At 40.7% G+C, this 27,042-nt stretch overlaps 1 protein-coding gene across 11 annotated transcripts in view; it reads left to right on the forward strand.

Annotated features, from left to right (window-relative positions):
• The first annotated feature begins 7,562 nt into the window (after positions 1–7,562).
• PAM (peptidylglycine alpha-amidating monooxygenase) overlaps positions 7,563–27,042 on the forward strand; it is a 282,875-nt gene continuing 263,395 nt past the window's right edge. For all 11 annotated transcript variants that reach the window (XM_044917061.1, XM_021701584.1, XM_021701592.1 and 8 more), the window contains exon 1: positions 7,563–7,768. The gene's annotated coding sequence lies outside the window, so the exon portion shown is untranslated. The remainder of the gene's footprint in view (positions 7,769–27,042) is intronic.

Genomic DNA, 27,042 nt, shown 5'->3' on the forward strand with positions numbered 1-27,042 from the left:
CTATTGCCATGTAAGGTAACATATTCACAGCCTCCAGGGTTTAGGGTGTGGACATCTTTGGAAGCCATTATCCTGCCTACCACAATGGGTTTTTTAAAAATTAGAAAATGAAAACCACAAGCCACATACTTATTAATGTGTAGCCATGGAGTGGTGATTAATGGTGCAGCCACAGTAAGAAAGGATAAGAACTATCATTTGATTCAGTACATTTTTCTAATTTTTTTTATGGGAAGACAGAAAGATGCAATAAGTGAGGGGAACAGTACCTGACACATAGTCAGCCTTCAACAAATAGGAGATCTCTTGTGACCCAAACGCTGTCAATAATCCCACCCTCAGAGGCCTTCCCTTTAGTACTCAAACAGACAATCCTCCACCTCGCTGGACTGAGAGGAAGGGCTGCCTTTTACTGTGTTTCCCTTCCCAGATAATTTAAGGGTCATTCAGTATTCCATAGTCAGTCCTCAGAGTCCTTCCTGCCCCTCCCTCTGCACTGTTACCCTGGGTTGCTTTGCAGGTCACACCAGGGTCATTTCCCTGTTCCTGCAGCTGTTACAGATGTCCTCATAGCTCTTTCCTAAGCATTAACCCCTATCTTTCCCTTCATTCTCCAAAACTCAGCAAAGTTAGGACATGGAGATGAGAAAATGGGTACACTAGACAGGGAAACTCATAACTGGATCCATTACTTGTACCCCTACATGACCATCCCCCTACCTAACATCTCCCTTTGGTTGCTCTGCTTCTGGGACCAAAGTGGCTGCCACTGACCAGAGTACCCTTTGACCAATCCCTGCCTACCTGCTTCAGGTATTCAGGCATTCAGTGTCTGAGGAGGAGGTTCCTTTCCTGAGGAGGTTCAGGCCTTGATCCCAGCAGAGTAAAATACCCACGGATGCCTCCTTCCAACAGAAAAACCTTCCACAAAGGGCAACAGCAGAGTATTTGGCTGCCTCAGCCTCAAGAAAATGCTGGCATTTTAAACTACTTGTGTTTTGTAGCCATCAATATTTCAGAAGCAAAGGGGTCTAATCCCAAAGCACTTCCTTGAATGAATTTTTATGCTTTCTTTTCTTCATGGAATAATCTCATGTGTTTTTGAGGGAAACTTGCAGTCTGGGCCAACCCTTCACTGTGTACGGGGGGGGGGGGGGGGAAAGACCCAGGGGGGAGAAGTGATGTGTTTGTCAAAGAAAACAGCAGAAAAAAGTGCCCAATAATGAGAATCAGGTATTCTGACTTCCTGTGTGCTTTTAAAGGTTTGTTTTTTTTTTTTTTTCCGTTCATGATAAAAACAAAAAAATTTAACACCCTTATGTGGTTTTCTTGCTGCTAAATAGGACTGGAAAATCTATGTCATTCTTTACATATCGAGGGACTTTTCTTATTGAAACCAAATCTCCAGTGCCATCTCACTAAGAACCTAAAATAGAGATGCAAATCTACAGGTGTAAAATGAAAAGAAAATACAAATATGAGAAAGAAAACCATTCATGTAGCAAATATACTTAATTTTCAGTTTTCAAGTCACTGAAAAGAAACAGAATGCTATAATAAAGGAAGCAGATTATGCCTTTTGAAAATAACATTGATCTTTTTCTAACATTACATGCTTATTTTGAAAAGTCCAGAAAAGTATAATGCATCTTTTTTTTTTTGTTCAATGAAATTGAGATCATATACTCAAATATTTTCAAAGAAACTCTCAGTCCTTCTGACTCCATTTACATGTACTAATAACCCTCTGTATACCTTCTACTTGAAAAATATATGGGACTCCCACTTTTTATTAGGAAATTGAATTAGTCCATCTGGTGAGGAATTAACTGAATTTCTTATTTTAAAAAATCTAAGCTCGTGGCGCAGTGTGGGAATCATTGATTTCCAGAGACTACTAGTGATGCAGTGGTTATTCTAGCCTTCATCTCTACCATACCACCTTTATAAACTGCTAGTAACCATTCCAAATAAGGCAGTGAAAAAAAGCAGTATTTAATTTGATTTGACTTGACCTTGTAATCTCTACTGTCCAAATACTATTAGTTTATTCAACTTCCCCAATATATCAATTGCCTATCAACTGATTTCCTTCCTACATCCCCTTATTCTGCCTTGCTCTCTCTTATCCCAGCATGCTGAATTGTATGGAGAAAGTTTTTATGGCTTAAATATGATATTGTATATAAAACCTACCATGTATTTTCTTCCCCCTTAAATTATTTTCATTCCCAAAGCATATTCAAAATATTAACTACTTACGTGAGATTGTTGGCAGCATTTTAATACTCCTTTTTCAGAATCAAATATTTCATTCTTCCTCAGTGCTGAATCTACGTAAAATTGATGGTCCTGGTTGTCCTTGTTTCTAAACCTCGGATTTTATAGAAAGAATTAATTATAGGATGTATCTGTTTTTTAGCAGCTAAATTGGATAATGGTTTCATAGCTCAAGGGGATTACTTGTGGGAATTTAAGACTTACAAGATTCAATTTCCCCCAAGTCTATTTTCCTACAGTGATCTACGGCTTTGATTCCAGTAATAAACTCACCCAAACCAGGGTAGGTCATGGACTTTCATTGTGAGCCGACCTTGGCATCTTTACCAGAAAGTTAGGAAGAGAGAACGTAATTTGGTAAGGAAAACTTACCTTGTCAAACCAAATTAACAACTTACTTGATTACAAAGAAGGGGTGGGGGGACTGCACTTAACTGGTGGCTCAGTTCATATTAAATAGTTTATCAAAAAAAATGGTTTACTTTTTATTTGCTAGGTATTTACACTCTACCAATGGCAGCCCTGACTGCAAATAAAAACCACTTAGGGAATGAAATGAATGCCTATCCTCAGGCTCCACCCCCCCAGAGAGTCTCTATTATGTGGCCTGAGGCTGGGTTGAGGCATCAGGATTTTGATTTTGATTATTTTATTTTATTTTTATTTTTAAAATTAATTAATTAATTAATTTGTCAGAGAGAGAGAGAGAGAGTGTGCTCGAGTGCACATGCAGGGGGAATGGCAGGCAGAGGGAGAAGCAGGCTCCCCACTGAACAAGGAGCCTGACCTGGAACTTGATCCAACAACCAAGGGATCATGACCTGAGCCAAAGGCAGAGGCTTAACCGACTGAGCCACCCAGGCGCCCTGAGGCATCAGGATTTTTAAAGCTCCCCAGGTAATTTTAATGTGCAGTCAGGATTGAGAATCACTATGTCTAGCCAGTACGACTGAAATGTATTTTTCTCCTCCGAATAAAGGAATTGTATGAAATTAGAGGGACCAGTTCCTGGGGAATGTGGGATATATGAATCATAATTAGGCCCTCTAAGTGCCAACCACAGTCTGGGCAGGGAACACCTGTGGAGCCAAGGATTAGAAATGAATGATGCCCTTTGTACTGCAATGATAATACATTCTACTTCTGGGAAGCTATTAAGGTATTCCTCTTAAGAATTTTTTAAAAATCTATTTTAAAGTGTCACAAGTAATAGGAGGTATTCAAGAAGGCTCTGTGTACTTAACCTGGCAGGGCTTTCTACAAAATATTTTTGTATTTTATTTATGTGCGCATCATGCAGTGAAAGAGGGGAGAATGGGAGTTTGCCAGAGAAATGAAAAAGAAAAAGGTTTCACATTTGCATTACATCAAGGAAGTTTGATTTGGCCTATCTCTTATTGCACTTTTCAAACTCGAGGTCTATTTGATGCAAAAATTTCATAAAAGTCTAGCCTCATTTAAGTGATAATTTATGTCCTTAGAATGCCATTTCCAGCCTTGCTCTTCTGCACACCCCCGGAGCTGATCAGAGTGTTGTGATCCCTTTGTTTTCAAAGGAAACTTCGTGTTCACATTCTCTCTACAAGGGTTAGTAGAGGAAGACAAGAAAATAGTTCCATAGTGTTTCTGCCAGTTAATGGGGAAAATTTTTCCTCCTTCATATATCATGATAGGTAATTGAATTAGTACTCCAGTAGGAAAGGGTTTGCTATTTCATACTCCTATAGTTTTTTCTTAACACCATGAAATTAAAGACATGCCAGCATGCAGCTGCATATTCCTGATCACTTTCAAATAAGCAATGTAGTATATTATTTCTTTCATGTGCTTTTATAGCACATGCTGTGCAAAATAATTGGCTCCATGACAGATGTCTGTATTTCAGAGGAAAATTTATTTGTGAAAGAACACACATATATTACTTTAACATGGCTCTATTCATTATGTGGTCCACAAGGTGCTTTTTGATGACTTGTAAATTGAAATTAATATTTTCTCTTGCCATTCTGTATATGCATAAGCAAATATGACTATTTGATATAACCAATTTGAAGCTTATTCTATTATTGAATGTAACCTTCTGTCCTCTATCAAGGCTGTGTGCTCTTAGATCTTACTTGAAGTGCTGCAGAATGTGGAAGGATATAGTTTTCTTTCTTTTCAGTGAAGCCCATAGGCCTGCACGTTCCCCATTCATCCAAGATAAGTTCTGTCCATTGGACCGATCTTTACAATGAAACACCTAACAGAAAGGTCTAAAATAAGGAGTACAAGAAAGATTCTCCATGGATCTCCCTTTACTCTGTCACTTCTGCTCAAAATGTCACTCTTTTCCAAGACAAACACTAGTAGGTAACAGTATCTGAAGTCCCTAACACTTTTGTGTGAGGTGAATTGGCTTGGAAACTTGGCAATATCAGGCAGATGAGGCTGCTGGGAAGGCAAATTGAAAATGGGGGAGGTTTATGGAGGACTATCCATCTCCATCTATTTTGTAATACTGCCTGAGACCAATTCTGCTTCCTGTAAATAAGGTCTCCCATTCTCTTTAGCTACAAGAACTTTTCCCAGGAAAAAAACTGGACCTTTTATCCCCACCAGTTGTGTGGACACTTTTTGCCATGAGATTGTACCATTTATTTAAAATTAAAATAACTGGGGTGCCTGGATGGCTCAGTCATTAAGTGTCTGCCTTCGGCTCAAGTCATGATCCCATGGTCCTGGGATCAAGCCCCACATCAGGCTCCCTGCTCGGCGGGAAACCTGCTTCTCCCCCTCCCATTCCCCCTGCTTGTGTTCCCTCTCTCGCTGTCTCTCTCTCTCTCTGTCAAAATAAATAAATAAATTTAAAAAAATAAAAAAAAATTAAAATACCATACACACAGAAGGATTACCATTTTCAGAAAGGATTTAAGTTCAATAAGGTTCCATTGTCACAGATGATTTTTCTTTTAATGAGTGGACAAGGAGAAACTTCTTATTGGGGGAGGTGTCTTCTAGCTGCTTGAACTTTTCTATGTCTTAACCTTTTGTGCGATAGAAGAAATAAGGGAAGGAAGGAGATTTTATAATTAAATTTGAGGTAGCCTCTCCAAAGGTAAAAGTGGGGCACTGGGGACTGCTTCTGTAATGACACTTCTAGAGTGTGGAGCCACCCTCAGGTGAGGTGAAGCCCTGAGGTTAGGAAAAGTCTTCTCACCTACTAAGTGTGGGTGGTTGGCTCCCCTCCATAAGCACATGCTAAACTTGTGTGTGCTGGGTGGTTGGACTGCACACAGACTAGGATGCCCTAAGGCTGTTATGTCTGACTTCTGGGGTTGGTGGGGGTTCTTCAGGCAGACTGGTTCTATGTCAGTGCAGCTGAAGCCTAGTGGCTGTGCCCACCAGGACCTCGAGGGTGTGAGAGAAGTTTGCTGTCTGATAATATTGAAAGCGTGGTCTCAGCAATTCTCCCACATTTTCTGGTAAAAATGTGGCCACTCACTGAGCAGGAAAATTATCTTGACATAAAAATACACCAAACTGAACTTAAAAATAAGAACCACCACAGTCTTAGGACTTGTGTCCCTCCCCACTTCCTTCTCTCATCAAAAGTGACTTCTTAATTTAAGGGAGTGTCCCAAGTGCAAGTTTGCTTTACTTAATAGCCCAGGCCAGGAGGGTGGGGTGAGTGAGATGCCTAAAGCAAAAGAACAGCCAGGCCAGCTGTAAACTGACCCCACTCTACTTTCTTGCATCTCCTCAATGACCATCACTTTCCAGGATGAATTTCTCATCACTGGCCAAGAGCTTGGGGTCATCAGCCTTCCCAGGAATTCAGGTTGGGAAGTGGGACTGGTGAAGGCATGCTCTAGGTCCTGAAGTTTATCGGTGACTCTCCAGTGCTCTCTGGGAATCCTGGTGGGAGGTGGTCCAAATTTTCCAATCTATCCACTGCAAGCATTGGTGGTTTCCCAGTGGAGAAACGGATTTTTCTTTCTGGGAGTTCCCCTCTCGTTGGAGGGCTTTGCCTCTCTTTCATGACATCATTTCTCCAGCATATTCATTCGGGTTGCCCTGTCCCTTCTTGCCCTCAGTACACTGGCTTCTTCTTTTTCATTTTCTTCATTGTTTCTCCTCCCAGCTTGCTCTTCGCTCCCTAATCCTTCACCCTGAAGACCCCAGGACCTTCAGCTATTTGAAGAAACCAGAACCCTGAGCTGGGGATCCGTACTGTTAGCTGGGATGGGAGAGGTCGGGGGAAGGGATGGTGGGATTTAGGGAGAAGAGAAGTGGCTGGCGCTGGGGAGAGAAAAAACTCGGTGAACACAACCAAGTCACCTCAGTAGGGTACAGAAAGTGGCAAACACTGCCCTCGAATTAAACGCGTATCAATTTGTGTATGGGATCAGTAACACGACGCATATAGCCTCATGGGTATAGAACCTTCCAGCTGAAACTTCCCAGATCCCCGGCACCCTGTTTTCTCCTGCTTTGAGGCGAGGCACGGAGGGAGTGGGCTCCTGAGTTTCATGCAGGCATTTTAGGGGCGAAGTAGTCAGAGGGTGCGCGCTGCGCGCGCTGCGGGCTTAAGAAGCTTTGGGCGGGGTGGAGGATGTGCAGACAGAGGTGAGAAGCTAGGCTAGGAAAGGGGGTCCCCCCAGGCCTAGAGTGCGGACAGGAAAGCACTGCGAAGACCTGAGCGAGGGAGCCTGCATGCAGTAACCGGGCTTCGGTGTGTGTGTGAATAGAAACTGCACCTTCTCCACAGGTTCAACCCCGGTGCCCGGTCTACCAGTTCCGTACACTCTCTTTGCGCGAGTTCCCAACCCCGGGCCGGAGCAGGGGGGTGGGGTCCTTGGTTCTCTCGGGAAATGTCCTCCCAGCCCCGCGCTGGGCGGAGGGAGAGTCGGACATTTTCCTCGGCCTCTTTCCCGGCAGCCGGCGTGGCCACCTAGCAGGGCCGCTTTTAGGGATACGGGACTCGGGCGGAGCAAAAGGAGACTTTCAGGCCCGGCCTTCACCCCCCTGCCCGGGCTCACGAGCGAGTTCCAGCTCTTGGCCACCTCCTGCCCGCACGTGAGTCCAAACACCCAGAACAAGCAATCCCAGCAGGGAAAGCCCGGGAAGCTGCGCGCGACCAGGAGGTGACTCTGCGGGGACCTCGTTCCCAACCCCCGCGTCCCCCGCGCCCGAGGGGGGCAGGGGCGGAGCGCAGGCGGCGAGCGCGAGGCGGGCCCGGGGGCGGCCGGGAACCGCGGAGCCGCCCCGGGGGAGGGACTGACTGCTAGCTGTCCCCGGGAGAGGAGGGCGAGCGGCGGACCAGGCTGGGCCCCGCGCGCGCCGGGAGGAAGGAGCCCCCGCCGCCGCGGGCGTCGCGGCAGCCGCGTGCTTAGCTTGTCCCCGCCCAGGGAGCCGGAGCCTCTCAACTAACTCCGCCCGCCGCGCTCGGTGCTTCGCCGCCGGCAAGCTCCGGCTTCCGTCCCGGACTGTGGCCGCAGCCGCGCAGGTTGGTGCCGCCGCCGCCGCCGCCAGTGCGGCTGGGCGGACAAGGCAAAGCTGGGGGTGGGAGCGCGGAGGGGGCTCGGGAAGTTGGGAAGATGCTGGGCGGGGGAGGGGAAACTGCTACCTCAGCTCCCTCGGCTTCCCGGCGCCCGAGGCGGTTGTTGATTTCCTCCCCGGCTGCGAGTCTCGGGGAATCCGGCGCCTCGGCCGGGGAGGGTCTCCGGCACTGAGCCTTCCTCGCCCTCCCCTACTCTCTCTCTGACCACCCCGCACCGCCACCACGACCTCGGCCGCTTCGTGAGGGCTCACCCCCCTCCTGTCTCTCTCACCTTCGCACTTCTTGCGCCCTCACCCTATCGGTACATTTGTTCATTCGCTCTTTCTGCCTCCAACTTGGGGAACTCTCGGTAGCGGTGAGAAAGCCTCCCTGGTTCCCAGCTTGCCTCTGAGGACTAGTTTCGGGGCGGAGGGGGAAGCTGGGGCCGCCGCACAGGGAGAGGGGCTGGAGCTGGGGAGCGACCTGGGGTGCTCGAGTATCGGCGGGAAAGCGGTGGAAATGCCCTCTCTTCTCTCCGGTCCTTGCCCAGCTCTGCTCTCCTTCCTGCCGTTTTGCCAGCCAGACTGTGTAATACGCCCTCGAAGGGTGATCTCAGAGGCGGGATGGAGAATATCCACCACTTGGAGTTAAATCGGAATTTAAATCTGGTTTCAGTCACCTTGCTACTTGTGTGGCCTTGGGACCCGACCCTTTGGACACTATATTCGCGTCTGCAAAAGGTGCGTCCGCTCTGCCCACTGCTGAGGGTCGTTGTGAAGATCCAGTGGGATGACTTAGGGGAGTTATAAGACTTTGAGCCACGTCTCCGGTCTCGGGAAGCTGCCTGATGGCAGGTCCTGTGTTCTAGCCGGCTGAGTTCAGGTTCTTCGGCTGAGATGTAATTATGTCTCTAGGTGATTTGGCTTGTAGCTTTGTTGGGATAAAAGGCTCGTGTTTCCGGATCTGGTCATTAGTGTTCAGAGCTGAAGTCGTTTCTTCCCCATCGAGCCCAAAGTATCAAGCAAGCTATGGATCTTACGTATTTCTGTGGTCATAGGAATTCAAATAGTAAAAGATCGTTATTGGCCCCGTTCTTTGGGTAAATAACAATTATGTGTGCTTCTGATGTTTGCCAATCTTTATGATCTCTTTTCCATCTTAACTGAAATTTAAATTTGCTTCTAATTTTAACAATTCAGGAAATAGACCTTCGTTATAGTAAGTAAGTTCAGACATTTAGCTCGGAAAAGCGATATATGCCCTATCGTTTGCAGATTTTCAGCTTAAAATCACGGCACAAGAAGCATTGTTAGCACCATTCTAATTACTGTATGAAAGAAAGCAAGTAAATGGCCTAAGCAGGTCAGCTTTAGACTTGGTATTAAATGGTTCCTGATTTAATAGACATTTCATAAGTTCCTGTATTGTACAATATATTGTGCTATGTGCTTTCAAAGATAAATAGACCATATTCCTTGTCCTAAAGAGGCTTCCAATCTAAATTAGAGAATAATATTTTTATATCATATTTTTATATGGACGTCAAATATATTCTAATGACTACATATGGCAAGTAGAATGATGTCAAGAATACATTATTAAAGGCCCACGAATATCATTATTTAGTGAATCTACCTAATAGATTGGAATAAAAAGTTTAGCTAAGCAAGTGTTTTTTAAAATGAAATTCCAAATGCTACTTCATCAAATGGGAGGCATTCTTAGTAATAAAATAGTCTTTTTAGGATGTAAACTCAGAAGAGCATCCATACATGTATGATTTGGTAATCAAATGTTATAAACTATAGAAATTTCAATTCTAATTCAGCTTTCTTCAGTGAAGAAGTCAATTTATGGTGCCCATATACACTTTTTTCGCAACTCTTTGAGAAAGGAAATTATATTGTAATGCCTAGAAAAAAGTACAGAGATTGAATGTAATATTTTTAATAAGTTGAAACTTGAACACTTCAAGCCTGATAGGCCTGATTGACTCTGGAAATTTGACTGAAACAGTTAGAAGATTCTTAGAGTTTTTTTTTTTTTTTTTAAACCATTTAAAGAATTTTGGCTTGGCACAAAGAATGGGCAAGAATTCCATCTGGAAAAGACTGACCAGACTAGGTTGTATTTGGTGCAACATCAATGACATCTCTGACTCTTTTCCTGCTCCTAGGAAGAATGTATCCATCTGCTGGATATATGTAGAATTTCTTAGGCTTTGCATACCCTGTCCTGGGCTCTGAGAGCTTTGAGTCAACTCAGTCAGTGAGGCAAGCCACGTTGAGGGGCATCCTGTGGGAAATGAAGTTAACTTTACGCTTGACCTTTTTGCTTAGTACCTTTGTTTTTGTACATGTGAATTGAGATTAAAGATCTGTCACTGCCCTGGAAACTGTGTGGTTTGGTAAATAGTCATCAGTCTCAAGCCAGAAACCTTCTTATGTAAGGACTTTTTCACCCTTTTAACTCCTTTAACCAGTAAAAGCTAATTGTTAAAACTATATAAAAATAGCTTTTAAAAAAAGGCTCTGAATAAATTTGTTGGTGGTGTCATGTGCTCCCAAGTCTCCTGTGAGAAGTTTTGGTCCTCTTTATCTCCTACAATTTACTATACTTGTGTAGAGAATAAGACCTTCATTTTACCCAGGGTTGGACAGCTAGTTAGTGGCCGGAGTAGAACTATAATTCAGATTGCCTGAATAACTACTCAAGTAGTTTTCTAGTTTCTTGGGGCAGGGGATGACATTTCAAGGGTCCAATTTTTAAAAATAAAAAAACAAAACAAAACTATACATCACCCCCCCCCCAATATTTTGAATTAGCCATTCCTCAGCTAATGTTTGTTTAATTTATTGAATCAACAGTGTTTATTGAACTTCTATGTGTTGGACCTTTTCCTAGGCACTGGCATACAAAATAGTCATAGTCACTCTCTTATGACCTTAAAAGTCTGGGAAGGGATCCAGACTTAAACAGAAAATTATAATCTCATGTCATTCATGCCATGATAGAGGTATTGCAGAGAACTACAGAAGATGGGATGGTGGGGGGCCTTGGTTGGTGGGTGTCCTACAGTGCATCACCTCATTGTAACTGGGGTTGGTGGTGGTCAGGGAAAACTTCCCATGAATACAACAAGACCTGAAGAATGAGTGATAGTTAGCAGCTGCAGAAGTTGGGGATATTGAGGAATGTTCCAGACCAAGGGGAACAGAGCATGATGCATTATAATGGAAATCAGGTAGATAATATAAAAGAATAAACAAATGAGAGTAGGAATGAGGGGTATGGAACATTGAGAACCCAGGCTTTGTTTAAAGGGAACAGTGATACTCAGTTCCAGCCAAGTGTTGTCAGGTTGGGATGCAGGCCATGCCCTGGTTTTTTAAGAAAAGCTTACTCTCTAGTGTAAGAGATTTGGGTATTCTAAACTCTGGGCTCCCCTTCTGTAATGCAGATCATTAAGCCTATAGGTATCCCTTACCCTGTTTGCATCATACTGTGGGAGCTGGGCTTCAAAGAGCTGATAGAACTATGTTAATACTTCTGCTACTGCTAGTTCTGTGAGTAGTGTAGCCCTTTGTCCATACTTAGATAACTCATGTCTTCTCCCAGCATCCATGAAACTGTGGCATGCTTATTTGTTAGCTTGCAAGTAGGGCAAAATCTGAGATCCTTTACAATTCTTTAAAGCCACTAGCTACATTGCTTACATTTTAATTTTAATTAATTAAAATAAATAATGCTAATTCCTCAGTCACACTAGCCACATTTTAAGTGTTTAATAGCCATATATGGGTAGTGGCTACTGTTGTGGGAAGAGCAGATGCAGAACATTTCCATCATTGCAGAAAGTTCTATCAGGTGTTGCTTCAGATTTTTTTTGTGTGTGTGTGTTCTTGGGTGAGTAGAGGCAAGAAGTTGTTTATTTTGACAGCATAAAAATGATACTTGTTTTTTTGTGAGGTTCATGGAGTTCCTTTATACAAAGGGAATATTTCAGTTTGGATAATCAATACAGTATTTAGTTAAGGCGTCTTGGGAAAATAAAATTATCTGCAGTGTCAGTTTGGAGACTGGACAGACTAGGGCTGTGTGGCAATAGAAATTCTCCGTATATGTGGCATTTCTCAATATCACATGGAGATTAGGATCTGTGCCCAAAGGAGCTTGAACTTCTGAACGCTGTCTTCAGCTTCATCTACCAGCCATGCTTAACGCGGAAGGACGAGAGCTGCACACTTGCAGGGAGGTTCTGGAGCTGAGCCAGTCCACCAGCACCCAGGCAGCGCCTGCTGAACCCGGCTGTGCCGCCTGAGCTCACATAGAGGGTTAGAGGACAGGAACAAGATTTCCCAACGGTTCAGGGAATTTAAGAGGAACAGCTTTGAGAAAAGAGGGAGCTAGACTCAAAAAGGAAAAAAAAAAAAAGTAGTACTTTACAGTGCAACTTTAAATGACACAGCAGGGGGAATACCAGGAGACAATAAAAACAGCAGATGCCCTCCGCTATCAAAGGGGGAAGTTCATTTTGAGGAGGTCATGGACCACAAGTACTGGGACGTGGAAGTGCCTACAGCAGCTGCAGCCACAAAGGACCGTGTTTTTTACCTGCACCGAGTGTGCAGTTGACTGCTAGCCACGTAGGAACAACGTGAGCAAAACAAGGGATGGTGGTAGAAATCTTAAAACGTGAAGGCGAGGGCCCTTATGGAAGAACCGTATCACCACCTGCTATTTCCCTGGATCAAAATGCCCTGTGAAACATTTCCGATACGGGGAATTTCATCTACCTGTGCCAGAAGAAATGCGCTTTAAAATAGTACCTATTCCTAGTGTAATATAATTGTACTTATATGAAGACCAATTCAAATTTTTAAAAACTTGAGTTTTAGAATGTTTTTGTGGTTTTTTTTTTTTTAAAGATTGTATTTATTTATTTGACAGAGAGAGACACAGCGAGAGGGGGAACACAAGCAGGGGGAGTGGCAGAGGGAGAAGCAGGCTCCCCACGGAGCAGGGAGCCCGACGCGGGGCTTGATCCCAGGACCCTGGGATCATGACCTGAGCCGAAGGCAGACGCTTAACGACTGAGCCACCCAGGCGCCCCGAGTTTTAGAATGTTTTAAAAATTGAATTTATTATTTGCAAGTGCTTACGTACCTAACCCAAGAATGTGCTATTAGAACTCTTTCAAAGAAAATTTTATGAAGAGACATGTTAATTTTGAAGTAGCATGAAGATTCATGATTGTTTGCATATAACTGGAGAGCTTCTGTACTGTTTAAAGAAAATTTGTGTAGGCTAGACATATGTCTCTTGTTTACGCTACTAAATACATTGACAAACCCTTATTTTCACAGACACTCTTCAAATTTTATAAAGTGAACTTTGGGAGAGCCAGGTCATTTGCTATTAGGGTTTGTACCAAAGTAGAGTCCCTTGCATAAATTTCCCACTCGGTGAGATTTTACTTCATTTGGTGTTTCAGTGTTACTTTGCTAAATGTCTTTTTTTTTTTTTTTTAAATTGTGAATTTTGAAATCTTAATTCTGTAGGGATGGAAAAGGTTGGTTATCCTCCTTGCATTCTCCCTGCTCCTCCCCGCCTATATTTCTTACTGTCAGTTTAGTTAGCATGCTTTCATTTTCCCCTTTCTGTTTTGTTTGCCACAGTTCTTACCCACGCTTCAGGCTTGCATTTCCTTGTGCCTCCATTCTCTTCATATAAACGGCATGAAATTGGAAATAATCATTGTCTGTTGTATTTCTGAAGATCAGAATTCTCACCAGTTTCATGCTGTCCTTTCTCAGGCAGGGTGTGGTAAATCCTCTTTGGAAAATTGGCTCCAGTAAAACTATGCAGTTGAAACTGTTGTGCCGGGCTCAGAAACAAACCCAGGAGATTTGCTGTTTATAGCATGAGTCACTGATGGGTTCACATGAAGGGAGATGATACTAGGTTGCTTTTCATGCACGTCCGTGTTTACATCTTATTTTAAAAGAAGCCTCAAATAAATATAAACTAATAAGTTCTTCCTTTCCCTCAGAGAATTTAGAATTATATGGATTCTAGCTTTAGGTGATTAAAACAACAACAGTTGAGGGTTACAAATTCGGCCTTGTCCTTTAACCCTGGATTTCCTGTGGTGTTAAAAAATTTTTAGTGTGTACAGTTCCCGAAATCATACATGAGTGACTTTAATCAGGAGCACAAGTGGGTTCTTTCTATTATATGCCATTTCCTCCATGGCCTTGCCTCACTTAGCTATTACTATATGCCTAATCGACCACAGTAAAATGTCTTTAAAACATTTTCCAGGGGGCTAAGGACTTTTTGGAGAATTTTTATAAAAGAAAATACCAAGAAGGAAAGTTTGAATAGTTTCTTTGCAGAGGCAAATGTTTCCAGAGAGACTGATGAGTCAAGGAGTCCTTAATAGGATATGTAGATGTAACCTTTCACCTAGTTACGGTCATTACCTAAGTCATAACTATGTAGTTTTAGCAAATTGTTTGAACTGGTTCTTGTCTAGTTCCTTAATGAAATAGGCTCTCATGGTCCCATTCTTTCCTAGTCTGTAGCAGTGCTGTATCAGAGTTTGCATTGCCTTAGGCCTCTCCTGGTTCCTTCTGTTTAAATGGCAGTTTATCATATTGTAGATTTTCACTAGTATCTTTGTCTTCAGCTCTTCTTCCGTATTTGCGGAAAGTTTTTATATGTGTATCTGATACTGGTTTCTAGCTCTTTGGTTCTTGACAAGGTGCCTTCTTTCACTCACTCAACAAATATTTATTCAGTGCCAGCCACGTACCAAGCACTATTCTTGACCCTAGAGATTCGATAGTGCGCAGATATTCGTGATCTGTGCTACCATAGAGCGAAGAGTCCAAGATGAAGACAATCATTAATTTTTAAAAACCCTCAACAACTAATAATTACATAATTACAAATAGAGGTAAATGCTCTGAATAGAGCAGCACAGTTTTGTGGGCTTGTGTAACAGGAACCCGAGGAAGGACACTTGATTGATATCTGAAGCATGAGGTGGAGAATTTGAGAGAGGGTGGGGAGAAGAATGGTCCAGACAGCAGAGGGAGAATGTTTTAGGTAGGGGCTAGTGACTCCATGAGATTTGTGTTTTGTTAAAATCATCTGCGGGGGAATGAATTGGAGGAGGACACAGGGTGGCAGTGGGGAGAAGTTGGGTGGCCGCTGCATTAATCCAAGTAGCAACAACAGTGTCCCAGGCCTGTTGTGTATACTGGTAGTGAAGTGGCAGGGAGGATGGATTACAAAAGTGTTTTAGAGGATATCATCAACTTTATTTGGGAATAAGCTTCTTTTATTCATTCAACAAATATTTAGTGAGTCCCTACCTTATGCCAAGATTTGTGCCGGCTCTGGGAATGCAACTGTGAATAAGACCTGCAAGATCCCTATACTTGCAGAGTTTATGTATTAATGAGAGTAATGGCTAATCAGTAAGTAAAATAAATATAATTTCAGGTAATAATAAGTCTTATAAAGAAAAATGAAGCCATGTAAGGGAATGGAGAATGACTGGGGATTGTCTTCTTATACAGAGTGATCAAGAAAGACCTTTCTGAAGAGGTAGCATTTGAACAAAGACCCAGATGAAGTAGGGGAGCTAACTATGCAAAAATCCTCTACCAAGCAGAGGGAACAAGTACAAGGTCTCGAGGCTGGTGCAAGGACCCTCCCACCCTCACAGAATACCAAGAAGGCCAGTTTGTCTAGAAATACAGGAGGGAGGGAAGAAAGGCAGCTGTCAAGGAGGTCGTGGTAGAAGCTGAAACTTGAAGCATCTAGATAGATTCATTATATTCTCTTTAGTCATGACCACTTTTTCAAAGCCATGCACTGTACCAATCACAGTCCCAGATTGCTTTGCCACTAAACTGTTGTTAAGAATGCTTCTGGGACAGCTGCCTTTATCACATCACACCCTGGCTAAAAGCCAGACAGTGGTAACTGCTTGTCCATCATGTCAATGATAATCCTTCGATTGGCTGAGTGGAAGGGCCCCTTTCTCATTTTAGCCACATTTTCCATTACAGTGCTCTCTGGACTTCTCCATTTAGTCTCTTGAAGGGCTTTCTCCAGTGTTCGTAGGCCTTACACATAATTTATTGTTGTTCTTGGTGTTAACATCTACTCACCATGGCCCTTCTTTCCTCTTGTTAGTCTGTTTCCATCTCTTCCTTCAAGACCAGGTTCACAAGTTAGCAGTTACCTTTTCTACCAGTTTTTTTTCTGATTTACTCCATCTTTCCTGGATCACTGAGCCCCTCAGCCACCTCAGTCTGTATGATACTATTTTTTCCTTTCTTCCTTGAGTCATTGGAAGAGGCACTACTTTAAAGTGCTACTGTTGTTCCAAGTTAAAATATTTATGATTATGTTCTTTCTTCCTAGAAAAGATTGGGCACCAATGCGAGCTCTGCCATGTGCATATATGAGTTTGGCCAAAACGTTCAACCCTGTGAGGTTCAGGTTCCTTGTAAATTAAGATGAAGATAAGCCTCCCTAATTCACTCACAGTGTGGTTGTGAGGAGTAAATGAAGTAAGACACAGGAAATGTGTTTTAAACAAATGTGTCATTATTTTAAATATTTTAGATGGGCGTATTTCATTTCGTCATCTAAATTGCAAGTTTTTCACACCATTTCCCACTGCGGAATCTCCTGTGCTACAAGAGTTGTGTGAGGCTTCTTGTGCTTCTAGACACACTACCCAAGCTTGGGACAACTCAACTCAGTCCATTGCCTGTATAATAGTTTCCTGGGACTGCTGTAACAAAATACATAAACTGAGTGGCTTAGAACAACAGAAATACATTGTTTCATGGTTCTGGAGGCTCTGAGATCAGTGTGCTGGCAGGTTGATTCCCTCTGAGGGCCATGAGGGAGCATCTGTTCCCATTCCTCTCTCCTAGTGTCTGGTAGCCCCTGGCGTTCCTTTGCTTGTGGATGGAATTCTCTTTGTGTCTTCACATCACCTATCCTCTGTGTCACTGTGTCCAAGTTTCCCCTTTTTATAAGGGCACAATCATTGGATTACAGGACACCCTAATGTCCTAACCTTAACTTGATCACTTGCAAAGATCCTGTTTCCAAATAAAATGACATCCACAGGTACTAGAAGTTAAGACTTTAACATCTTTTTAGGGGATACAGTTCAATTCATACCAGCGTGATTCAATACACATTAAGAAATGGCAATCACAAACATCATGATTTAGGTGTGTATTACTAGAATGACTCATAGAGGAGGTGAGTTAGGTCTGTAAGAGCTAATCTGTATGACATAGGGCAAAATCAATGAAATACCTGGTCAAAGTTACATGTGAAATTCTGAATGTACATATATACTTACTTTAGAATTCTGCAAGGCCTGTTAATTTCCAATTAGTATAAATTAGAACAGAGAGGTCCAGACGAAAGAAGGAACAAAAGAACCCAGGCACTTTTCTTTTTAATAGTACATTCTTTTTCTTTTAATCGTACATTCAGGTATTGTACCGGTGTGATGGAAAAGGTATATAATCCTTGTACTTACTCATATAATCTTTATGTAGACTCTTTTTGTGTGTGAAAAGTTTTATCGTTTCAATTTTTTTTTTTTAAAGATTTATTTATTTATTTATTTGACAGAGAGACAGAGAGAGAGGGAACACAGCAGGGGGAGTGGGAGAGGGAGAAGCAGGCTTCCCGCAGAGGAGGGAGCCCGATGCAGGGCTCCATCCCAGGACCCTGGGATCAGGACCTGAGCCGAAGGCAGACGCTTAACGACTGAGCCACCCAGGCGCCCCATCGTTTCAATTGTTTTTTTTTGATCCAGCATGCTTCCTTTGACTTTCTGGAAGACTACATGTGGTTCTGTGACACAGACTAACCACTCTCTGCTAGTTGCCCAGAAGCGTCTGTGGTTTTTATCTTATTAGATGCCTCAGCCCTGACTGATTAAAAACTCACTCTTCTCTTCGACTTAAAAATCTCATATATTTGTTTTTCTCACCAGTTTCTTTTTTGGTTTGCTTTTATTTATTTATTTATTTATTGATAGTACAAGAAGAGTTTGATACATGTCTGCCTGTTGATGTTGGAGAACACCTAAGTCGTACTCTTTTAGAGTTCTATCAGATTTGGCATTAAGGTGTTCCATTTTATGCATTAATCTTCATATGGCCTTTTCTGGTGTTCAGGACAGCCTTTGTTTTAGGGACATTGAGGCAACGTACCTGAAACTGTGGTGGTATTTTCTTGTGTACCTGGTTAACCAATTTAAAAGCCTAACCATTTTTTATTTTCTAATAGACTAGCATGTAGATCACATCCAAGAAGACTGTTGTAGGAAGCCATTCAGATTTAGTGAATAGAAATTGAATACTTGACCTTTACCTACAAAAGTTGCTGTTTTTCAGTACACCAGAAGAGTTTTCTTTGCAAAGCTCTTACATTCCAAATAATTATGTGATAGAGAAACTCGGTTTTAATTGTTGCATTTTAATTAACTTGTTTCACTATTATTGCTGCATTGAGATTTTCACTAAAGGAAAAACAGACATCGGTTATTTCTTACAGTTTTTGTAAAACTTTTTTAAAGAAAAAGGCAAATGATGAATTTCAGATTTCACTGTTATTGTAGAAATAAATTTCCTCCTGGTATCCAATCAAGTAGATGTTACCAGGAGAAAAAAAAATGTTTGATCTTAATCTTCATAATCTAATAGAATACCTTCTTCCTAAAGCTAGAAAAGATTGAAAAATCATATGAGAAGGATAAAATAATTGCAGAAGATTAAATTTATTGCTACCTTAATCTTCATCATCTGGAAATTTTGATTTTTCCTTGTTCATAAGTAAAGTTTTTGACATATATTTTCCTTACTAAACATAAATACTAGAAGGTCAAAACAGTGACTAAAGTGATAACATCAACCAAAAATGTGTTGAAGAGAGAACATGTTGGATAGAAAATTTCATGGGTTGAGGAGTGGGGCAGGTAGGGCAGGACATTTTAAAGAAGTGTATTTGTTTCTGGAGTTCGGAAACACCTTGTTTCTGGTCATTTTATTTTGTTTTTAAAAAATTTTTTGCTAGGGGTGCCTGGGTGGCTCAGTCAGTTAAGTGTCTGCCTTTAGCTCAGGTCATGATCCCGGAGTTCCGGGATCGAGCCCCGCATTGGGGTCCTTGTTCAGTGGAGAGCCTGCTTCTCCCTCTGTCCTTCACCCTGCTCATGCTGTCTTGCTCTCTCTCTTGCTCTCTCAAATAAATAAATAAAATCTTAAAGAAAATTTTTTTTGCTACTTTTGTTTTTGCAATTTTCCATTGTCATTTCAATTTAAAAATACTTATATGTATATTCTTTCTCTTTAAAGTATGAGCTTTAAGCCATATCTGGGACCATCTGGTGTTTCATGTAATCTCAGCATCCAGTAGAGATATTTGACCCAAGGGGTGCTTAGTCACCAGGTTGTAGGGCCATCATTCCAGAGCATCCTCAACTTCACTGATACCCGTTGTCTCATTTAATGAATTCTCTACATTAGAAAACAACAGTTTTTTGTTTGTTTGTTTTGAGGTGGTTAAGAGGATGGACTTGAGAGTCACAATGCCTTATGTTCAGACCCCAGGTCTGACATTACCCAGGCGTGTGACTTCAGACAAATGACTTCTCTATGCCTCAGTTTCCTAATTTCTGAAATGAAATAATAATAATAACAATAACAACAACAATGATTCTCAAGTAGCCCTGGTGATATTGATTGTGTGCCACATACTGCTCTAAACATGTCACATATTTTTTTTTTTTTTTAAAGATTTTATTTATTTATTTGAGACAGAGAGAATGAGAGACAGAGAGCATGAGAGGGAGGAGGGTCAGAGGGAGAAGCAGACTCCCCGCCGAGCAGGGAGCCCGATGCGGGACTCGATCCCGGGACTCCAGGATCATGACCTGAGCCGAAGGCAGTCGCTTAACCAACTGAGCCACCCAGGCGCCCCAAAACATGTCACATATTTTTAACACATTTAATTCTCACAGCAACCTTGTGAGATGGGATAGTTATTATCTCCAGTGAGGATAATGAAGTACACAGAAGTCAAAGTGATTTGCCCCAGGTCACATAGATATTAAGTGGTGGGGCCAGTATTTGAATCCAGGGATCCTGGCTTGGGGGCCTGCGTCGCTGTGGAACAAACGAGATACTCCTGTATGCACTTAGCGTGGAGTCAGGCACACCATGAGCACTGATCTGTTCTCACCGCTCCTGCTCTTGTTCCCACTACCACTGCTCCCCATGGTGCCTGCTCAGATTCATACCTGACTATATTAATGATCATTCTCCCAAACACTCGGTAGACTCAGAAAAATGGCTTTAATAGTGGCTTTCTCTGTTACTTTTATTTTTTCCTTTCTTGGTTATTTTCAAGGCATTCATTCTCAAAAGAGTTTGTATTTGTTTTTAAACCTAATATTTTAGCATGTCCATATAATAAAAGCATTTTTTACAGTGGAACCATTTGAAGATTGAGGCTATACAGGAAAAAAAAAAAGTCACAGAGTTTTGCTTAAGCTTTTGGGAGTTATAAACTCTTGATAGCCATTTTAGATTCTCTTCAAAGAAGTTAGGCCCTGTAGCCATTTACAACCTTTATATTTCAGTATAATATATACTTGATTGGGGGGGGGTAGTGGAGTAAAGATCTGAGGGTAGTTGGGAACTAAATCTCCTAATAATCTTTATTTTTTCCATTTCCAAAAATTATAATTCTGTTATAATCATTTAGGATGCCTTTTCTTTTATTTTCTTAAGTAATCTCTACCCCCAACGTGGGGCTCAGACTCACGATTCCAAGATCAAGAGTTGCATGCTCTCCCAACTGAGCCAGCCAGGTGCCCCAAGGATGCCTTTTAAAAATGAAAATAAAACCTGTTTGCCAGTTGGGAATGAAATTGAAGATTTTTGTTTTTAGTGCTATATTCTAAGCAGGGGAAACATAGAAAATGGCAAGAAAGTAGTTTTAATTTTTTTAAAGTATAACCCTTTCTGGGGTTTAAGCTCATCAATTTTGTGATGTTAACCAAACCTTTTTTTATCTGTACAAAAAATTTGGTGGTGATGATGATTTTGGCTCCTTCCCACAAGCACTGTGTACTTAGGCCTAGTGGCTTAGTCTAGAGTTTTCAACTGCAGGAATACAAAGGGAGGAAAGACTGGGGGAGGGATCCTGGAGAGTCCCGAGAAGAAGAGGAAATTGATGTTTACACTGCTGTTGGCTAGAATTTTGAAGACTTTCAAAAATAAAGTTGCACTGTATGTCCCAAATTTTGTAGAAAGAAGACTAAAGCCAACTGGAAAATGCATTCTGGGAAGGTTTATGACCTGAGTGGCTCGGAGGCCCCTTCAGAGGCCATGGTTCACTTAGAAGGTCTGTGGCTGCGTTTCGAAGAAGAAATGTTTGTGTTCTCATTCTGGTAAACTATGGACATAAGTGTCAGAAAACCAGCTTCCTGGCATTAAACATTTTGGTCGGGTGTTGGCTCAGCCTTTTACCAGCTATGTGACCTTGGACAAATCACCGAACCTCTCAGTGCCTCAGCTTTATCATCTTTAAAACAGAGATATGTTGGTACCTATTAACGTATAGTGTAGTGGTTGTAATTATTTGTTGAGGTGATGGTGTATATAAAATGTTATGTGCATATAAAATGCATACAAAATGCCTGGCACATGGTTAACTGCTTAGTAAATACTAGCTATTATTATTATTATTATTTATTATTATTATTATGTTATATCCCTTACCTAGTGTACCTCTCATGCTTGCTTGCTTTTTTTTTTTTTTAATTTTTAAGATTTTATTTATTCATTCAAGACACAGAGAGAGAGAGAGAGAGAGAGAGAGAGAGAGCAGGAGCAGGGGGAGAGGCAGAGGGAGAAGCAGGCTCCCCGCTGAGCCAGGAGCCGGACATGGGGCTCGATCCCAGGACCCTGGGATCATGACCCGAGCCGAAGGCAGATGCTTAACCATCTGAGCCACCCAGGCGCCCCTCATGCTTGCTTTCTATGACCTTGCAATGCAAACCATTATCCCTACTTTACAGAAGAGAAAATCGAAGCTCACCAAGGTGAAGAGTTTTGTTTTGAATGTGAAGTCACATGAAAGTGGTCTTTCATTTGCCATCCTCTTCATCCTGATGGTTGTGGTCTGCTGTTGCCCATCAATACCAGGCTTGTGAGAGAGAGCAGAAGGGGACTGTGATTGTTTTTTTCTCAAAATTATGTGCTAGGTGGTTTGTGGAATTTACAAGATACAGCATTCTCAAACTTGTGAAATACAAAGGCCTCTTTCAAAGGAAAACATTCTTACTTCCAGTTTGACTTAATTATGTTTGTCATAATATTATGTAAATATACCCCAGCATGGAATAAATGTCTTAGGTTATAGCATTTATACAGTTATACAATAAAGCAAATTTACAAATTAAATGCCAACAAACTCCAAAACCAATAAAATTCAAGTGATGACATTAATTCATGTGACAGATGTGTTATTCTGCTGAAAGTAAACTGTCAATTTTGGGTTTATCCATACTCAAGATGGATTTTATATTTAATCTATGTCTGCCTTTTGATTTAATACTATTAATGTATCATAAACCTTTGAATATCTACAGTTTCATGTGTTCCAGCTCAAAAAACAATGTCTTTTTAAATGAACGTTGTATGATTTGGTAGTAATTTCAAGATGTTGTTTGACAGTTCAGATTCCTAGGACTTCAGGAATACCAGTTTTCATGGGTGTTACTTGACAAACTTGAAAAGCTGTTTTCTTCCCTTCAGAATCAGTATTTAAGTGTAGCCTTTACCCTAGTCCTGGCCTGGAGTCAGACTTCCTGGGTTCACATTGCTGCAGTGTTTTTTACATAAAACTTGAGGTGAATTTTACATTTCTTTGTGATAAACTAAAATTCCTGGGTCAGCTGCTATGAAGATACACATATTTTGCTTTTTATTGTACTTGACTGCCATTTACAGTGACAGCGTAGAAGAGAGCCCAGTTTCCTGTATCCCAAATCGGGAGACAACAGGCACTTACTGTAAAGGGCCAAATGAGGTAAATGTCTCAGGCTCTGCAGGGCCACATGCAATCTCTGTTGCACCTTGCTTAACTCTGCTGTTATTTGTGGACACTGAGGTTAAACTTCATATGATTTTCACGTCACAAAATTTTCACATTACATAATTTTTTCCCAACAATGGAAAAATACAGAAAACATTCATTTCTAGCTTGCAGACCATGCAAAAATGGGCGGCAGGGCATCTGACTTGAGAGCCTAGTTTGTCCAGGCCTGCCCTAAATGACATTTGATAGAGTAAAAAGCTATGTCTCTTTTCCTTTTATTTTTGGAGGCTGTGGAGTGTGGTGATTAACACAGCAGCTCTGAACTGAGACTGCTTGCCCTTGGAATATGACCTTTTGGTTGACTCATTTTCCTCATCTGAAAAATAGGGGCATTTTTTTCTTTGTCCCTAGCTGCAGGAGATGAAATAGGAAACTAGACATATAACATGTAACAGGGTACATGGTCTGTAGCTTTTAGCTCTTGTTATTTCTTTAATTACTGCTGAGGTCATACAGTTTTTCATGTCCTTATTGGCCATTTTAGTATTTTATTTGTTCTTTTATGACTTCTACAGTCATATTTATTATTTTTATATTTTGATGAAATACTTTATATATTAAGGTTATCAACCCACTGTCAGATACTTAGTGAATTAATTTGTTTGTTTGCCTTCTGGCTTCGTAGTGGTGGGTTTTTTAAAAAAACAAAGTGATCTTCAGTTTTATGTATTTCAGTTATTAAAGAAATTATTTCAATTATTTCAGTTATTGAAGATAAATTCAATATGTTTATCTTCTCCATTGTTTTATTTTTATAAAAATATTCTCACACTAAGGTCAGATAATATTTGCCTATATTTTTATGCTGGTTGTCTTGTAATTTCACATCTTAACTATTTAATTCTGGAATTAAATTTTATGTATGTCATGATATAAGCATCTAAGTGTATATTTTTATATAGGTTTTTACAAATTAGTTCCACATCATTAATTGAGTCGTTCTTTCCTTCCCACTCATTTCAAGTGCCATTTTTATCAGACTCTGGTTAATTTGGTTGAATGGAATTGGGCCTGAAAAACATTTTTTTTTTTTTAAAGATTTTATTTATTTATTTGACAGAGAGAGACAGCGAGAGAAGGAACACAAGCAGGGGGAGCGGGAGAGGGAGAAGCAGGCTTCCTGCTGAGCAGGGAGCCCGATGTGGGGCTCGATCCCAGGACCCTGGGATCATGACCTGAGCCGAAGGCAGACGCTTAACGACTGAGCCACCCAGGCGCCCCCTGAAAAACATTTTTTAAGGGCATCTGGCTGGCTCAGTGGGTAGGGCGCGTAACTCTTGATCTTGGGGTTGTGACTTTGAGCCCCATGTTGGGTGTAGAGATTACTTAAAAATAAAGTCTTTTAAAAAATTTGTTTTTAAACAAGGCTGTCAATATGACACTGTTCTCTGGTCTTCAGTATTAGTAATTTGGTGCAATATGAAGCATTTTATATTACTTTAAGAATTTTTATCTACCTTTTAATTGTGGTAAAAAACACAACACAAAGTTTATCATCTTAACCATTTTTAAGTGTGTAGTTCAGTAGTGTTAAGTATATTCACATATTGTGAATATATATGATCTCCAGAACTTTTTCATCTTACGAAACAGAAGCTCTGTACCCATTAGAGAACAACTTTTCACTTTCTCCTCCTCTTGCTCTGGTGACCATCATTCTACTTTACGTTTCTATGATTTTGACACTTCAGATAACTCATATACATGGAATCACACTTTTTGTGTTGTCTTTTTGTGACTGACTTGTTTAACTTTGCATGGTATCCTGTCTTTAGAACTTCTTAACATTTTTTCCTTTTTTTTTTTTTTTTGTATCTTGCTAATTCTGGGTGAGATTGAAATGTTTTAAAATCTAGTCTCTGATCTGGTGGGATTATGGATGTCCTTTATGTCTTGTAGCTTTCAGATTTATCTTAAAGAGCATGCATACGTTTTGTAGGAAAACATTGCTGCAAGAATTCTGTTGGACATTGAGGCTGTTTCTGCTGATATCTTGTGGTAGGATCCCTCTTCTGGCTCATTGATAGAGCAGTTGCTTACCAGGTCTTTTCTCTGTACCAAGCAGAGTACCAAATCTAATCATCCCCTGTTATCAAAATTTAGTTTGGTCTAATATATCACTTTTATCAAATACTTAATTATTACAGCTTATTGCTATGATTGGACACATAGTTATTCCAACTTGTGAAAAATAATTGTGATCTGCGAGAGCAGGAATTTTCAGCAGACTGGAATTAATAAGAAAAAGCAAAGCAATAATTAGGACAAAACATTTTTTAAGACGGGCAAAACACATAAAAACACATGAAGAGTTTTAAACCTATCCTTTTATGTGTCCAGTTTGCCATTATATGAAAAAAAATCAGTGAACACATTAGCTACATAGCTTTGAAAAATATACCATTTTAAAAAAATTAAAACATACAGATTCATTGTATAACATTAAGAAACTGAACACAAACTAAAAGTGAAAAAAATCAGCAAGAGTCAACTACTGTTAACATATAAGTAGCTATCCTTACAAATATGTGTGTTGATAGATATAGAATAGAATCATACTGTGCCTGTGGTTTTGTAACCTCTTATCTGTTTATCATTCTTTGTATTCTGATCTAACTTCTGGATCCATGTCTGTTGCCCCTTTTTCTTCCTTTCAAGTGGTCTGGTAAAAATGACCTAAGTTTTCTTCTTGTTTTTTTTTCTTTTTCAATAATTTATTTTATTCTCTCCCCATCCACCACCTTTAGGGTTTTTGGTTTGGTTTGGTATGGTTAAAATTATTTAGTCTAGTTACCATCCTTTCCATACAGGTATCCATTTCGCCTGCCTCTTACCACCCCCGTCCCCTCTGGCACACATTTGTTCTCTGCGTCTATGACTTGGTTTATGTTTTCTTATGTTTGTTCATTTGTTTTGTTTTTAGAGGTTCGACGTATTAGTGAAATCACATGATATTTGTCTTTGTCTGATTTATTTCACTTTGCATGATACCTTCAAGGCCCATCCATGTTGTTGCAAATGGCAAGATTTCACTCTTTTTTATGACTGAGTGGTATTCCATTATGTATATATACTACATCTTCTTTATCCATTTATCCATCTGTGGACTTTTAGGTTGTTTCCATTCTTGGCTATTGTAAATAATGCTGCAGTGACCATAGGGGTACGTATATCTTTTTGAATCAGCATTTCTGTGTTTTTTGGATAAATATCCAGAAGTGGAATAGCTGGATTATATGGTAGTTCTATTATTAATTTTTTGAAGAATCACCATACTGGTTTCCACAGTGGCTGTACCAATTTAGATTCCCACCAACCATGCATAAGGGTTCCCTTTTCTCCACATCTTCGCCAACACTTGTTATTTCTTGTCTTTTTTACAATAACCATTCTAACTGGTGTGAGGTGATGTCCATTGTGGTTTTGGTTTGCATTTCCATAATAATTAGTGATGCTGAATATCTTTTCATGTGTCTATTGGCCATTTGTATGACTTCTTTGGAAAAATGTCTATTCAGATCTTCTGTGCATTTTAAAATCAGGTTGTTTGTTTTTTTTGTTGTTGAGTTGTGTGAGTCCTTTATATGTTTTGGATATTAATCTCTTTGTTGGATATATGACTTGCAAACATCTCCCATTTAGTTGGTTACTGTTTCATGTTGATGATGGTTTCTTTTGGTGTGCCGAAACTTGTTAGTTTGCTGTAAGCCCATTTGTTTATTTTTGCTTTTGTTTCCCTTGCCTTTGGAGTCAGGTCTACAGGAATATTACAAAGACTGATGTCGAGGAGCTTACCAGCACATTTTCTATATAGAGAAAACCCAAACACTCCACCATATAGCTGTTAGAACTAATAAACAAATTCAGTAAAGTCGCAGGATACAAAATCAACATATAGAAATCTGGTATTTCTATACAATAATAACAAATTATCAGAAAGAGAAATTAACACTTACAATTGATGCATTTACAATTACATCAAAAAGAGTAAAATACATAGGAATAAATTTAACCAGGGAGGT

Source organism: Neomonachus schauinslandi, chromosome 7 (assembly GCF_002201575.2).
Source record: "Neomonachus schauinslandi chromosome 7, ASM220157v2, whole genome shotgun sequence".
In the NCBI taxonomy this organism is placed as follows: domain Eukaryota; kingdom Metazoa; phylum Chordata; class Mammalia; order Carnivora; family Phocidae; genus Neomonachus; species Neomonachus schauinslandi.